Source organism: Lissotriton vulgaris, unplaced genomic scaffold, assembly GCF_964263255.1.
Source record: "Lissotriton vulgaris unplaced genomic scaffold, aLisVul1.2 SCAFFOLD_570, whole genome shotgun sequence".
NCBI lineage: Eukaryota > Metazoa > Chordata > Amphibia > Caudata > Salamandridae > Lissotriton > Lissotriton vulgaris.
The window spans coordinates 851,898-862,688 of record NW_028255158.1 but is presented as its reverse complement, the minus strand read 5'-3'; positions in this window follow the sequence as shown (position 1 = coordinate 862,688).

The window sequence follows — 10,791 nt, the reverse complement described above, 5'->3', positions numbered from 1 at the left end:
GTATTTTTGTTTCAGCTGCCAGGTGATTTATTTGTGTGATTTTCTAGCCTCTTTCAAGGAGCTTTATGTTCATGTGCTGCTCTCTCTTCTGTGTGGGAGCTCATCCCAGGGGCACCTTCTTTTGCTCTCTTTAAATTCTTTCTTATTGGAATGCTAAGTGGGCATTCTTCTTATTGGCATTCTTTTGGAGTTGCCATTCTTGCTGCCCAAGGCTTCTCCATTGCTGTGATTTTTAAGGCACAAGCTAGCTTCCACTGTGAATATCTGGTCCGGCATGCAGCGCCCCATTTGATTCTTTATATGGATGTGCCAGGGTTGTGGAGAGTATTTGGCCATCAGGAATGTATTACCCATGCGTTGACATGCTCACATTGATCAGAATGGGTATTGGGTGACCATTTGACCAACTTGAGTCGGAATGTCTATCCTTGCCTTGCATTCCATGCATTCCTCTGCAGACCAGATCTTTGCAGTGCACATCAGGCAGGGACCTCCTCTCACACTAAACAGGTGGTGCTTAATGTGCGGTGAAACTGACATTGAAAGAGTCTTTTGTTGCTGCCTTCAATGCTGTACCGATTCTGTGTGCAAGACACAAGTTTGCACCGCAGTTGTTCTTTCAGCTATGTTTGAAATGAAATGAAAAGACAATTTGTTTAGCACGATAGCTACCCTTAGGCGTCCTAGCGCTGCAGACAACACGTGCAGGGAATAAAGTTGAAGCTATACCGGTTTATTAAAAAGAAGAGTTGTTAGTGCCTCCCATGTGTTCATCACTTTCTTGTTCAGCGTGGATGTTTGGGGGCATAGTAGTTTGTATATTTTTGCTGTGTGGCGGCCTGTGATGTTGAGAGTGTCCATGTATTTGATGATCGTTGGTGGTGTCTTGCTTAGGTTCGATATGTATATCTATATTTTAATTAAAAAAAATTGAAATAAAAAAAAGAAGAGTTTATAGAAGCTTACAAAATGGGAGCAGATTAGGCTCTGAACGCAGGTGCAGGGGGAGAGAGATCCAGAGTTTGGCCGCCTTATAAGCAAAAGAGCGGCCACCACATCTGGTTCTTTTTATCCTGGGTACTCTGGCGAGGAGAGAGGATGCTGATCTAAGCTGTCTGTTAGAATGGTAGGGAGTAATCAGCAATTGGTTGATAGCAGCACCTGTCTTCCAGAAGGCCCCGTAAGCAATACAGAGAGCCTTAAATTCGATTCTCTCCCGGACCGGGAGCCAGTAGAGGTTTTTCAGACCAGAATTGATTGGGAGTCTGAAGGAGTGTTCAGGCTGCGCAGTTTTGGATGACCTGGAGCTTGACTGTGACTGGCACTTGCCCTGTTGCTAACTGTGCTCTAACAGTCTTGTGAGTCTTAGGTTAAGACTGTTCTGCTGCCACTGTGCCTGAAACTGTGTTGTGTGCAAAGTAGGGTTCTACTGACTCCACTTTCCTCTTAAACAACCCACAGGCAAAGGTAAATAAGCCTTTGCAAGCCCAATAGGTCTGGTTTAAATTGTAATACTGTCTAAAAAGCCTTCTGCACTGGAGAAGCAAAATAAAAAACAATGCTTTCTGTACAAGGTACATCTATGGGATAAAGAATTTAGGAGCAGAGTTACTAAGGACTAGGTCTGGGCATGTAATTCCGCTCCGATCACGGATGCATGCTCACGGCAGTCAGACAATATCCTGTTGCTGGGGTTCCTGTTTTACCTTGCAGTAATCAGTTTCTTACATTACTTGTTAATAACTTAGGTTTTTTGTCTTTAACTTGTATATGTATTGTTTGGAAAATATGGTGTTCATTTTTAAGACAAAACACGTGTTTTAATGTTTTTTCCATTCCACGCTCCGCGTAGAGCGTGGAGTTCCGAAAAACTCTGCAGAGCAGAATTTTTTCCTCGTCACCAACCTTAAGTTGGGGAGCACAGGTGAGGAAAATCTTACTCCAGTCCACCTCCCAGCGAGATTTCTCGCAGAGGTGTAACAAGGAGAAATATCTTTCTTTCTTCTCATTAACTCCTCTTTCTACATGTGCTGCATTCCGCAGTACACATAGAAAAAAGAAAATGCTTCTAAGGATAGGGAATGGGAACACCCACATCCATGCATCCACCATATATTTGGACACAAAACCAAGCTTTATGAAGATTTGTAAACCTGTGTTTGCACCAAACTTTTGCACATGCTCAATAAAGGTGTAGCAAGGAGAAATATCTTTATTTTTCCCTGTTAATTTCTGTTTCCACTTTCACTGCACTCTGTAGTACAAATAGAAAAGGGAAAATGCCTCTAAGTATTGCTTTTGTGTAGAAGGGTGTCCCTTCCCGCGCAAAAACCACCCTGCCTGTAATACAGACACACTTGCACTATTGCAAGGGTGCCTGCATTGGCGCTAGGCAGCACGCACTGCACCACCACATGGTCTGAGCAGAAATGCTCCATATTTTTGTAAGTATGGAGCATTTCTGACCTTTCATACACTGAGCAAGTTGCCTTGCTGTGTTACGTTGTGTGAAAGAATGGTAAATCTGCCTTTAATGTATAATGGTTGAGTGTACTTCTGAGATGTGAAATAGCTCATCATGTTTTGCAATTCAAGCACTATATAGAAGACTGTAAGTAAGTAAGTAAGTAAGTAATTTTTATTGTTTTAGGTTAATTAAACCCATTACAAAAATACATTGATAGCTCATACCTTCGGATAAAAGGTTGTAAGAAAAATATAGTATTTTTAAAACAAGAGAACTTTGATAAAAACAGTTTGGTGCAGGTGTGAGGTCCAGGTGTGGTGTCTTGGCCAATATTCAACTAATCCGGTCTGGTGCCATCTTCCAGGTTTTTTAGTTTCAGTTCCAGACATTTCAGGAATTTGACCAACTTCCCATTTAATGGGGGAAGGCCTGGGTCGAAACAAGCAAGAACCGCTTGTCTGCGTGTGCGGATTTTTAGTTCATTGAAGGCAAATTTTAACAGGGCTACTCTTTCCTCTTTCAGCCTTGGGCAGGTGCATAGTAGATGTTCGAAGTCTTCACACTCTGCCCCGCACAGCCTGCATTTTGTCCCCCAGTCCCTTCTCAGCCATGGTTGCTGATGCGGAATACAGCGTAGAATTCCTAGCCTATGTTTTAAGAAGGCTTCCTTTGATTTCCTGCCGTGCCCCAGTCCAAAGTATGCTTGTAACCCAGGCGATTTATATGTGGACAAAGTCATCCATGCGTGTCGCTTTTGTGAAAAGTTCGCTTTATCTTCCAAGTGCGATTGACTTTTTATGCTCTTGTTTACGACACGCTTGAATTGCACATACGGTAGCGGAGTTTCCTATAGTTCTTTTAGACCTGTGACAGTCAGGGATTCCTCTAGAAAAGTTTTCGACGGCAGTTGAAGAGAGCTGCTTAGGTCTAGCCATAGCAGATGGTTCAGTGAATTTTCTGGCGAGTTCTTTATTTTCTGCCAACACTTTATGTATGAACCTCTTCTTGCAAACTTTTGGGAGGTCAGTCCAAACTCTAACCGGATCTGGGCTTGTGAGGTGTAGGTTGGCAGATTAAAGAGAAGTCGGTAGGCCTTTGCAATGGTTGTGTCCAGCAGTGTCTCATCTATGCCTTTTAGAGCCTCACTGCTGTATGTAATTGATGACTCTAGCTTAACTTGTGCCACACAAAGCAGTGGGAGAAGAGTGGGACCATTCAGATTGGACTTTAGTTGTTTAAGCGTAGTAGCTATCAGCATCCCTTTCCTCTTGATTGCCTCTAGTTGGTTCGAGAAGCGACCTCCTTTATCGAACAATATTCCAAGGTATTTGTACTCTGAACAATTTGCGACAACCTTTGTTCCAAGGAACCAAGTGTGCAGCTTTTTGTTCCCATTTATAGACAGAACTTTGGTCTTGTCAATATTTATTTCTAACAGAAATAGAAGACTGATTGATACGCCAACCCTCCAGTAGCAGGATGTGATAGGGTAATACTGCTTCGGGACAAAGCCAAAGCCCACTGTATGTGTATATCAAAGAATTGATAACAAGATGTTAGCAGACAGGTGCGCTGCATGCTAGATTAAAAAACGTCCAAACAATGTCAGGGTTCAAGGTACAAGAATGTTTTAAGCCCACAGTCTTTTTTGGCGTTTTAAGGACATTTCAGATGGCAGTGTGTACAAGTTAAAACATTCTGTAACGCTGTCTACCAGGAAAATCCTGACTGGCATGTATTTATAGATATATATGTAATTTGAATATCATGTACCTAGCCACAATGACAGAGTGATGCACTGGGTCAAAGTTGAGGGTAAAGGCAACAAGTGATAAAAGATGTGGCTGTTTTTTTTATTTGATTGTTACTACATTGTGATATATTGTTCTTTATAGAGGTGTGTCTTCAACTCTTTCCTAAATTGAAGCAGCTTCATGGTGGTCCTATTGCTTATGGGAATGTTGCCTGCTGCCTTGTTTCTTCTTTTCTCCGCACATTAGTCTGCAGCCTGATAGTGTCCTGACTGCTGGTTGCCAAAAATCACCAGATATGGTGAGCTTGTCGGCAAGATAAACGTAGGTACTGGGTGTGATGGTTCTGCGAATAATGCAACTGGTTTTGAAGATAGTGCTGGCCGGTAAATTAGTTTTGTGCAATATTAAATGAAACACCCCAGTGAATGTTCTTTTCCACTCTTCCACTCTTGCAGTTTATGCAGTAAATGCACACCGGATGCATTTACCGGAGAAGGCTGTTTTGTTGCTTCTCTCTGTCTGAAAGAAGCTCACAGCGACTACTTGTTCTATGTATGAATGAACATACTCTGCCTCTGTTCGTGCATTGAACTCATGTATTGGAAAGTCTAGAGAAGGCATAGACAGCAGTGTGGTATGACGGTATGACGGTAGCTTTACACAATCACAGCTACTAAAAGTGTACAACATTGCACAGTCATTACATTGAAATGCTAAGTTAAACAAGCATTTCCAATACAATAGGTCTCGCATTTACGAGAGTTTGTGCTATTGGCATTGTAAATGACAATGGCTTTTATTTATGTGTTGTTTTTAACACAGATAAACAAAAGGCTTCGTCATTTACAATGCCAATAGCTTAAACTCTTGCAAATGCGGGACTAATTGCATTGCAAATGTGTTGGTGCTATAAATAGTTTTAAAAATGAATTAGGAAAGAGCATGTTCTGCCTAAAAAAGCAGGCAGGGCAAAGCTATTAGAGAAAATAGTGCTCGAAAGCTGTAATTAAAGCCTACAGAGTAACTACACATGTAACAGTGGGTGTTGCCGTGGGAGGTTACAAAATGAGACAAGGTGGTACTAAGGAGGGACTACTTAGCCTATTGACCAATGAACAGCCATAGTTTACAGTGGACAATGACACAAGCCAATGACAAAATTGGCGGAGAGTGGGCGGAGCTTCAAGTCCCTCCCTGAATAAAGCATGCCTCTCAGAGCAGTGCATGTGCTGCCCAGGCTCGACCTAAAAAGGGTAAAGGACTAACAAGGTCTGCCATATTGCAATTGGTTGTGTTTCTCTGGGTTGGACTACATTGTCGATGGAGGATAAAGATTTGTAGCAACGTGTGGGGAGATTTAAGAAGGTATCGGTTATCAAGGATGTCTTAGATTCAAATAAGGGGAAGCTCATGCAGAATTATCTCAGTGGAATATGACAACAAACATGGTTAAAGAGAGTGTCTGTAAGCAAAAGTTGATTGGCCGAGACCTGTTTTAATAGATCGTAGTATGTAGAACTATGGAAAGTTTAGCTTGCCTTCTCACTTAATTTCTTTAAGCAATCATGAACATTGCGCATGAGAAAGGGAGATGGTCCTGTGCACCCCTCTGGAACTTTTCTTTTTCCTCATCCTCACTCATTCCTGATGCTGTCATTGGTGCTTTGGGCTGTGAACCAGCAAAAGGGCTACTATTGAGGAACATGATTTCTCAGGAGGAGACCTATGCTAAAAGGGCCCTGAGCCCATCTTGTGCCCCAAAAGGTTCCTTTTTCGGTCCCCTGATGTACACCCATATTGAAGCTGCCCTTCCACTCAATTTCAAATTTGTGTATCGCACCTTGATTGTTTCCAAAGATGGAACCAAGGGGAGAGAACTCACCCTCACTCAGCCTTCTACTTTGGATGAAAAATTGTTCTACATGATCAGTAGATATTCTACAGTATTATTGAATATTGTTCTGTTCAACCACCAAAAACACTGGCAACGATGACAAGATTGGACATTCTCACCTAGACAAAACGGACATTGCATTTTACACCAAGTGTACCCAACTAAAGTGTGTGGATAGTTTTGTATTGTACGGCAGCATTTATATATTGCTACTCCCCCTATGTGGGATGCTGAATACTTGCTTAGGTGGATAGAACGGATGTTATCTTTGTTTTGAGCCTCAATGGGAAGTGTTTGCATGTCATGCGTGATGACCACAGAGTTGTGGTTATCGTGTTATGGAAAGCAGCACTTGGCAGTGTGATGAAGTTTGAGGGAGAGGCGTGCAGTTGTATACTTTTCAGTATGCTTGTAGCTTTGATCAGCTATGAAGGTCCCTTTATGGCATTTCTTATGAAATAGTTTGCAATTGTTGATTACTGCCTTGGGTTGTCCAATCTGAGATTGTGTGCATATTTGTGGTTCCAAAGTAGTCTGAGCAAAGGAGATAAAAACCCAATATCGTTCAGAGAGAAACCTGGCAATGCAAGAGAATGCATTTTCATGCCATTTCAAACCGACGCCCCTACACCTTTCTCCTTCAAATACCCCAAGGTCAATTAGTATGTTGCTGCTCCTGGCTGTCATCTGGTAGACTGTATGCGCAATCAGTGTTTGAAAAAGTGTTCCTGCATGCACTCAAGACACAGGTTGCCATGCAATGTTTACTGCAAAGTTACATAAGTATAACTCAGTTGCCTCTCCCAGGTTGCCACTCCAGACTAAGCTCTCCACGCCCCCCACCAGCCCCAGAAAGAATGACATGTCTCTCATCCTGGGCTCCACTTTCTTTTTAGAGCATTCATGGTTATTTCTACTGTGGTCTCCGATTTCCTTTTCTCATTCTCTTTTGAAACATTGGTCAGAAACACCTCCGAATCATCTGAATTGTGAGCAGAACAAGGGACTGAATCAAGTCCAGCCACCCGCTTCTTTGGCCTCCTTGTGTCATGTCTGAGTTATGCGGTACACACGTGTGGCACTTCTGTGCGGTAAAACTGTACCTCAGACAACGCAGCCGTAGACCTCAATTGTTCTAAGCCGCAGCCCCAAATAAGGTTATGTTCTCTCAAACATACTGCTCTGCATCACTTGTCTGTTTTCCACATGTTATGACAGGCAGGGCTTTTGTTAGCTTTTTGCAACATTTTCTGGATTGTCCTGGCATTAAAAGTCCTGGATCATTCAATTTTCACCAGGAGGCATTGCCCACACCTATACGTGGAGGCGAAGTTGCACATTTTCTGTCCTGACACCACCAGATAAGGTAACAGAAGTAGGTAACACTCATCAGTTGAAGGCACACAAGGAGCAGTTGAAAATACAAGACAACTACCACACAGAGTGGAAGTAATTTCCTCACTCTTATTCATTTTTTCCCATATACTGTCTCTGACACATTCAAGGACAGAAAATGTATGCCAAGGCATGCTGATGAATGTGACATTTTTTTAGGAAGCAATCTAAATACAAAACCAGCACAAGACAACATTCACTACCTAGTTGGCACCTGTGACCACAGTTCCAGGCGATCATACAATAACTTAGAAAACTGTAACAGCAAAAAGTGGAGGACTTTCCGGGATAGATAAAGACCGAGAAAGGAATGATGCTTAACAGGAGCAGACACACAGCATGAAGTATTTAAAAATGGCTGACAAAACAGCTGGTAACCGTAGAAGCTGGAAACGGCTATCAAGCCCCACAAATGAACAGTCCAACCAAAGCAGAGCTAGTTCAGGAAATAGCCACATTCTTAATGATTATTGATTCAAATTTGAGATGGGAATATTCCCTGTATCGTATCGTACCGTATCGTATCGTAAGGGGAGCTTATAAAGCGCACTGACACCATGGGTTTCCTGGCGCTGGTTGGGAGTACAGAGGGCAGAGAGACTAGGCAGGTTGGGGGAAGAGCCAGGTTTTTAGAGACTTACGAAAGAGGGTTAAAGAGTTAGAGGTTTTGAGAGGGGGGGAAAGAGTTCCAAAGCTTGGGGGCCAGGTAAGCAAATCTCCGGCCTCCAGATCTACAGAGCTTGAAGGAGGGAACAGTCAAGAAATGGCGATGAGAGGATCTCAGGTTACGGGATGGGCAATAGGGGCTGATGAGGGATTTGACGAAAGCAGGGCAGGGGCCAGTTAATGACTTAAAGACGAGGCAGCCGATCTTAAAGGCTGCCCTGGAGGCGACAGGGAGCCAGTGGAGTTTGACAAGAAGAGGCCTGGCGGATTGCCACTTCGGAATCCCTAAGGCCAGTCTCGCCGCCTGATTTTGGACCACTTGCAGTCTAGCCATCGATGTTTTGGACAGGCCGTGGTAGATCGAATTAGAAAAATCTAGGCGGGAGAGGACGAGGGCCATGATAACATACAGGAGGGCATCGGGTGTAAAGAGGTATGCCACTTTCCTGATCCTGCGCAGTTGGTAAATGCAGGACGAGACCACGGTCCCTACCTGCGGCCCTAGGGATAAGGCGGAGTCGATGGTGACCCCCAGGCTCTTCACCGAGGCTACAGGAGTGGGGGAGGGGCCCATATCCACCGGCCAAAAATGAGGCCCCCAGAAGGAGGCGCTCTTGCCGGGGAGGAGGAGCTCCGTCTTTCCGGGGTTCAGCTTTAACTGATTATGGCCCATCCACTGGAGAATGTGGGACATGACTGCTTGAAAATTGGGGATAGCGGAGGGGGAGTTAAGAGAAAAGATGAGTTGCAGGTCGTCCGCGTAGTTGAACACGGTGACGTCCCACTGCCTCAAGGAAAAAAGAAGGGGGCGAAGATAGAGATTGAAGAGAAGAGGGGACAGAGAAGAACCCTGGGGAACCCCACAGAGCGAGTGCTCTCTGGGAGCCCTGAAGGAACCCAGGCTGAGGGTCTGGGACCTGCCTGTCAGAAAGGATCTGACCCAGGCCAGCGCCAAGCCCTGGATGCCAGCCTGTTCGACACGGTGGAGAAGGATGTTGTGGTCCACCGTGTCGAAGGCGGCTGACAGATCTAGTAGTACCAGGGCCTGGGGAACGGCCTTGTCAACAACGTCTCTCAGGGCGTCCAGCACGGCCAGGATCACTGTCTCCGTAGAGTGGCCGGGTCTGAAACCTGCCTGGTTGGTCTCGAGAAAGTTGGAGCTCTCGATGAACTGAGAGAGACAGGTGGTGCCGTGGGCTTCCAGGATCTTTGAGAAGAAAGGTAAAAGAGAGATAGGGCGGTAGTTTGCCGGGACAGCGGGGTCGGCCCCCGGTTTCTTCAGAAGGGGCACCAGCACGGCCTCCTTGAAGGAGCCCGGCACCATACCAGAGGAAAGAGAGGAGTTTAGCAAAGGGAGAATGCAGTCAGGTAGAGAATGGCAGATGTCCCGGAGTATAGAGGGGGGACAACAGTCGTCTGGAGATCCCGACTTGACGCGGGTAGCAAGAGTGGCCAGAGATGTGGAATCTAGAAGGGGAAATTGGGTGAAAGAGGAAGAGTTGTGAGGAGGGGAGACAGATCCAGCGCCAGGAGACATGATGGGGATGGTGTCCTTGATTGATACGATTTTTTCGATAAAGAAGGTGCTGAGAGTGTTGCATGCTTCCTGTGTGGGGGCCTGAGTGGGGAGCGTTCTGGGGTCGGAAGTAAATTCGGTGAGCACCTTAAAGATTTCCTTAGACTGGCAGGGGGCAGATAGGATTTTTCCAGAGGCATAGGTTTTTTTGGCATCCAGGATGGCAAGTTTGTACCTATTGCGTGCGGCCACATAGGCATCTCTGCTTGGGGAGCAGTAGTCCCTCCTCCACTTGCGTTGTATGGTAGATACAGTGCAGCCCTGCCCTGAGGTACCCAGCTGTGAATGAATCTGGTAGCCTTACTTACACAGCCTCTGTGCGCTACGGGGGTTAGCCTCAGGGCCTGGCCTGGCCTGTGACCATGCCCTGAGGCCAACCCCCTGCATGCAGCCAGCACCCGCATTCAGCCAGCCGTGCACTGCCAAGGCTCTGACCCCCCAAAGGCAGCATAACAGCACGCAGCCCCCCTCCCTGGGCCAATTACGGCCCGATTACCCTGTTCCTCAGTGCCCAGCACATTTTGTGGGGGAGGGGGGGCACATGTCCCAATGTGCCGATTTCGGCCCTAAGATCTCCATCCCCTGGGGCCCAGCATATTTCTTTTAGGGAAGGGGGCACAAAGCCCCCCCTCCCCACGCCCTTTTTTACCATGGGGACTCCATCCCCTAGGACACACCACTGTAATTATGGGTGAGGGGGAGCATATAGCCCACCCAGTACATTGTGGCCCTGTGGAGCCCATCTGTCAGGGCCCGGCCACACTGTAAATAGGGAGATGGCCACCCAAGCCACCCCCAGTGCTGGCTATGTTGGGGGAATGGGAGGCCCCAAGGCCTGTGTGGGCCCTGTCGGCTCCATGGACAGCATCATTCGAGGTTCTGCCAAGAGCTGGCACCTGCCCTTTCCTCCTGCTTGGGCAGAAGCATAATTGTTTAGTGCTCCCACTGAGCGGGAGTAAACTGCTGTTTCTTGCATGGCAGAGTGAAGGCAGGGTATGCCAAGTGCTGTTGATGACATTGGGAAGTATTGGGCCTGGGG